This window comes from Octodon degus, unplaced genomic scaffold (assembly GCF_000260255.1).
Source record: "Octodon degus isolate 3935 unplaced genomic scaffold, OctDeg1.0 scaffold00176, whole genome shotgun sequence".
NCBI lineage: Eukaryota > Metazoa > Chordata > Mammalia > Rodentia > Octodontidae > Octodon > Octodon degus.
Genome location: NW_004524752.1, coordinates 4,429,925 through 4,436,768, shown reverse-complemented (window position 1 = coordinate 4,436,768; position 6,844 = coordinate 4,429,925).

The window sequence follows — 6,844 nt, the reverse complement described above, 5'->3', positions numbered from 1 at the left end:
CCTCATCATTTACCTCTTAAAGACTCCAGACCTTTGAAGGACTGCCCTCTGTCTCCACACAACTCCTCAGAGACACAGTACTAGGTCACTCGGCCATTTGGAGATATTTCCCATATTTCATACTCTCCCCACCTTGCATATATCTTTCCTGTGCGCAAGATGGTCATTTTCCAAAGACAGGACTTGTCTTCTTCATTCTTGGAATAGGGGTCAGAACTCTGTACTTGGCAAGTGCTCAGGAAATATCGTCTGCCACACTTGTGCTGCCTGGCCTGTGGCATTCACAGGTTGGCCTGCTTCACCTTGTCTCACACTCCTGGAACTTGTAGTCTTGGTACTGTGAATGTGCTTGAAAGGTCCCAGCAGGCCAGCAGTGTCTCTTCCACATGGATCCCTCCAGGAGCAGAGAGGCCTTGGGGAGGTCCCAAGAAAGCTCCCCAAACTATAGATATTTTCATCCTAGATTATGTTGGGGGAAAACATGCATGTGATTGTGTCACGTACTCAGATTGCCTGATAGGCTGAGGACATTTTCTCCCAATCTAAATAGGTGCCGGTTTTAAGAATTGAAAAAGGCCACAGAGGAGCAGCTTCCAGGGTCAGCTGGAGTGCCACCCTCTGCAGATGCTCATGCAGCTCTAAGCCCATCGATCTCTGAGGACTAAGCGGCAGTGGGCACTTCTACCCTTTGTTAACTCACCCTACCCCAGCCCCACATCCCCCAGCTCAGGGGCAGCAGGCAGAGGTGTGTGTCCTGTCAAGACAGGTTTACCTGGCTGTCAAACAGCTGTCGAGTGTACCCTTGGGGAGGGATCCACAGGGAGCCACAGCAGCCAGTTCTGCTGACATTACACATTGGCCAGCCTTGCTGACAATCTGCTCTTCTATGGATCTCAATGTCACCTTATATGGAGCAGCACGATACTTAACCATGTTTCTTCTCAGCAGACTGCTATTCTTGTCTGCATACAGTCAGGGAGGGGGTTCTATCTTGGGGCCCACCTTTTTGCCACATGATCCTAGCCTCCTAGACATATGTGGGACCCAAATGATTGGATCAAGGTGGTTATCTAACTCAATTGGCTTCCAGAACTAAGAGCTGGAGATCAAAACATGGATCAAAACAAAACACAGCTGCTGTGATAACACAGAATTGCTATTTCTTAAGTCAAAGGCCTTCACTTCACAGTCCCAGTTTCCTGACATATGGGCCAACTCCAGTAACAGCCAGGCCTGCAACAAAATGAATTCAGATCTACTCTAATTTAAAAAGTAAGTAAATGACGTATAGCTGTTTTGAAAAGAGGAAGGATGTGTGTACTAAAAAATTAAACAATAGGAAAATATAAACGTGAAAGGGACTAGGAGTGGCTGTGGTAGAGGACAGAGATGGGTCCCCTGTAAGAGCATCTCACATCTGTGACAGTGACCAGTGGTAACAGAGTGAGGTGCACCTGGCTTACCTCAGCCATTCACAGGTTACAGGCGCTACAGCCCCAGGCTCTGAATCACCAGTCACCAGAGAAACACAAGGGGAAGTCATGGGGAGCCATTAGAATGAGGAAGGCTGAGCACAGGCGGTAGCCAGCCTCACATTTCCCCCATGGCCATGGCCCTGGCACAAGGCACACTCACAGATTATAGGTACAGGCCAGCCCCAGAGGGGTGTGGGTTTGGGCCCAAGCCTCCACCATCTCTGGCTGCAGCCAACACCAGTTCCTCTTAGGCTTGACAAATCTGACTACATACCATTTCCATGAGAATGGGCCACTACCCACCCTCCTGAGAGGTGCGAGCCTGACTGTCCCCAGAAGTCCCTAGGATCTTCCAGCATCCCTTCTCCCTTTTTATATCTGTGGTCAAGGTGACCTTGAGATATTTCTCTACTAAAACAAAATACAACCAAACCAATATCATTCTCTAGAATGGAAATTAAGCAATAAGAGCCTGTTGTCTTCTACTGCAGAGGATTCTGGATGGGGAGCAGTATGCCTGGAACATGACAATGGAATAGCATCTAGTGTTACAGGCAGCCTAGTTAGATAAAAATATTTTAGGCAGTCAGATAGGGCCAGGCCCTCCTCAAGAAGACAAGATGGTAAACAAGGTGACTTTACAACTTGGAAGAGACAAACACTCCCGTATAGGCCATACCTCAAGACAAAAGAGGAAACAAATACAGTTACATACTTCCCTAGGGAGAGGCATCAGGGATTGATATTCTAAATAGGTATCAGTCACCTTGAAAGAGCCCAAATGAGTCACTAGCCCAACCCCCAACAGGAAGAGACCCTGTCCCATATTCATGCACACTTGCTAAGTGAATTGCTCCCCACTTTGGTCCTGGGCATAATCAACTATACTTGAGCAATGGTGCTTGCCCTGTAAAAATAACCTGAAAGAGACAACTTCCTGGGCAACCTGCTCAGGCTCCTCTTCTGTCCTCTCTGAGACAAAAGCTTTCTTTCCCAATAAATATTCTGCTCTCAACCTCTGTTTGTTCCTAAAATTCATTCTTCGGTTTTAGAGAACACAGACTTGTCCCAGGTGCCTTTCAGGTCAGGAGATCATTTTCCCCCATATCAGAATGAAGTAAGGGCATCCACATAGGAAAGGAAGTGAAACACTCTCTGTAGACATCAACGTCTTTGTGTTGGTGGTGGTCCTGGAGCTTGAACGCAGGGCCTCACACATGCTAGGCCAAGATATATCTCCAGACCTTGACATTAACTTTTTCAAGTGGGGACCAAAAATAAAAGTGGGGGGTGGATTCTATTATGGGTAGTGAGTTTGGGCAGAGATGAGCAACTCTGGTATACATCTATTCCATACTATTCTGAAGGACGATTTCAGATGCCTAAAAAGACATGAGATTACGGATTAGTACCTGGGTGTGGGGGTACATACCTGTGATCACAGCACCACCCTGGAGGCTAAGGCAGGAGGAAGGCAAACTTGAGCTTAGCCTGGGCAATGTAGCAACTTCATGAGACCCTGCCTCAAAATTGCAAAAAACTAAAATGTTTGGGGATGTAGCTCAATGCAAAAGCCCGAGGTTTATTTCTCAATACTGAAAAAAAGAGATTGTGAATATGTGCAAACATTTAACTAGAAGCATATTCATCAAAGAGTCATTTATGATATATATTTCAAATCAGAAACAAGGTAAATGAATACCACATAGTTAATTAAATTATGGCACACCCATAAGACAATGTGTTACTGACATAAAAATTACATTTTATTGAAGTATACTCAATGACATAAGGAGATGGCAGTGATATAATATTAAGTGAAAAACAAAATGATGATACTATTTGGCCATTTTTTGTTAAAACTATAAACTGTTTGGTTAAAAAATACATGCATATGTGTGTATGGAAAGGAAGTGTATGTGAAACAGAAAGACTTAGAAGATATACACAGGAATCCCAACAGTGATTTTTTTCCCAGGGGTGGAGGATTATGATGATTTTGTTTGTCATTCTTTGCACTTATTTTATGATTTCTAATGTTTCAACAGCAAATGGAGTATTTGTATAATAAAAATCTTTTTAAGGAAGAGAAAGATAACCAGGAATACAGGATTATTTTTAAAAAAATTTTATTGAGAAATATAACAAAGAGACAGTTTCAAAACCGATTAGTCAGACAGTTTCAATAATTAATGCATTGCACATTGTTGTCTTAGTGGTTATTCATTGTACAAGATGCAGACATGATATCCTGTCCACAAACACTATTAGAACAAATCTCTCTATTCATTGAATTAAGAGAATGTAGCTGTATATCTATCCTAACTATTTTGAATATACAGATACAAAATAGTTGTTCATTTTTGTTTAGTTTTGTCAGAGAAGGGTATTCCATTGTCATTTAAATATTATAGGTGCATGAATTCAGCAAAATATTCCAATATAGTCCAGTAGTCCATAATAGTAGTGGGTCTTCCGTAAGATTGGCAGTGTCAGAAGTTGTTGACTTGAGCCTTTTACAGCTCAGCATATTAATATGTCTTTACTTTTTATACTTTGTTTTTATACTTTTCTGCTAGATGATTAAGACCAAGATAAAGCAAGACTTATATAACAAGAAATGTAGCTTTTATATCTGATAAGGTCAGTCAAATCCCCTCAGGATTTGTCCTGAAACCCTGTACTGCAGTTTGTAGATCCTTTGTCAGTGTCAGTGATGTGGATGAGTCACGGCCATTACTTGACCAATTTGCTCTCTGTGAAAGCCTTCATATTGAAGTGGATGCCACTTGAAGATATACTCATAAGTGAAATAAACCAGACCCATATGTGTAAATATCATATAGTCTCCCTTGTATAAGAACTCAAAAGAAGAAATAAAAATAGAAAGGTATAACACAATTAAGAGGAAAGTGAGAACTTGAGGATTAGACAATGAAGAGAGGGCAAGGAAAAAAGCTAGGAAACATGACAGGGGCAAAGCCATACATTTATATGTATAAGATGGGTAAGGAGATGATCCTGAGAATCTTCAGCAGGTTTTTGAAACTAGCAGTTAATTGGTAGGATTCTCACCCTGACTAACTATATATGCTGATACCTGGGAACTAAGCAACTGCACTGAAGATAGCAATGTATAATAGTAGGGTCATGCTTAGATTGCCTGTTATTCTGATCTTCTAAATATGTACTATTTGTCATGACATGCCAATTACTGCCAGACTGTCTCTCAAGTAAATGTTTGTTTAAAAAAAAAAAGAGTAATAAGTGAGAACAAGAGACAAGCAAAAAATGTCACAGGACTGCCCTGCTACAATGCTGTATATGGTTAGATTTCTAAACTTCTGTGTAAAAATATATAATTGTTTATTCCTATTTTAAAATTTTTTTAAAATTTTTTTCTTCATATTCTGTAGGGACTTAAAGGTTAACATATCAATACTTGATGGAAAATAGCAGTTCCATGTTATACCTAAGATGTTTGATACTCAGATAGATAGTGAGGTTAAGTTCAACTGCCTATATTGTAGGGTAATAATAATATGCTTGTCTTCTGGAGGGTTAACAACCTAAGTTTGCAGACCAAAAATTAGAGAAAAAGAAGGGCTGCAAGGACAGCCAACATTTTGGTCCTAGCCTTTCAAGGTCAATGAAGACTCAGGACATAAGAGAACCTGTACTGTAACACCATGTAACTCAGTGGTGTCCCAAATTTTCTGATCAAGGAGATTATGGGGCCACAGAGGAAAGTGATCGATGATGTAGAGTGTGCCTAAGGGGAATACAGGATTATAGATTAATCCTTGAGGATGGAGACAGTTTCCTAAAGTACTGAAGGAAAGGACCTTAGACTTTTTAATAACCTGAGATTGACCCAACCAAGGAACATGTCTGTCCATGAATTCATGCAAGAGAAAGGAGCAAATTAACCCTTCTAAGTAAACAAAAAAGGACAGCAGGAAGCAAAATTCAAATTCAAAATGCATAGCCATGGTGTTGCTCTCCCAGTGAGGGGATTCTCACTCCTGTACCCAGTCACTCCATGGCTCTGGTGTGCAGTGGCCTTATGGGACTGTGGGGTGCTGGAGTGTCCTGTTAGAGGTGGTTTCTAGGTTCCTTCTGTCCTAAATAGAATTAGCCAAGAGAAGTGCAAATGGTAGCAAGGTATATCATTTGTTAAAGTAGGAAAAGAAACAGTTCCGCAGAGTGAGTTTGGGCTGAAGTAGGAAAAGAAGTACCCTTTACAGGAGGAGAGAGTGTTACCATGACACCCCAGTAGTGAGAGGCTCAAGGGCCATTGACCTTTTGGCGCTGGTGCCAGGTTTAGCCCCCTATCAAAATCTTACTCAAATTTCAGGAAAAGTCCCTGTCCCTGGTCTTGGGAACTGTCTCTACCTGGGGTTTTGTGATTAACAGGTTACAACTACTTCCCCAGCCAGTCTTTGATGCCCTATGCTCCACCTCGGCAGGTAGGAGTCCCGAGTGGCTTAGGTTCAGCCAACTACAGTTGTCCTTTTACAGTGCAAGCTAGATGTGGTTACTCATGTGCTCAGAATTTCCTGATGTTTTCCTATTTCTTCCAGGATAAAATCCGAAATCAATGGCCCGCCATGCCCAGCAGGACCTGCCCTGCTGCCTGCACTGACTCTAACCCCACATACTATATTCCACCCATGTTCTACACTCCAGCCACAAATGCTATGTATACTGTTGCCTCAGGGCCTTCTCGACTACCACCATTCCCTTCCACTTCCTGAGCTTTCCACAGGGCCAGCTCCCTTACCTGTGCAGTGACCCTTCCCTTATTATTCTGTTGTTCTCTCTCTGCCATATCCTAGGGCCTGGGGCAGTGCTGGGTACAGCAGGAAGTCAGTTAACACAGAGAGGACACACAAATGCCAGCCAGTGCAGGCTCCAGGCTCAGAGGCTTTCATTTTATTATTCTTACAACCCTATGAAATCTCTCTGCCACCCTAGGAGGTCATTTAAACTGTCATCCTCATCTCATACAGGATTATTAGGCCAAGGGAGAAAAAAATGCAAATAATCTCAGGTCACAGACTATGTGGTATAGTGCAAATCTGAACCTGAGAGTTCAGATTTCAGAGCCTGATTTCAAAAGCATGACAGTGTGGGTGAGACTAGACATAGCACTGGGCCTAGAGTGGAAGCTGTTTCTACTTGATGCTTCTCAGGGTCAGGGAGGTTGTTAAAACAAAACAATACTAACTGTCATTTTGATATAGGGGAAAGAAACACCCAACCTGCTAGATGTCTGGTATGGGTTCATGTTCTCTAAAATTAAAGAATGAATTTTAGGAACAAGGGAGGTTAAGAGTGAAATATGTTTATTAGGGGAAAGAAAGCTT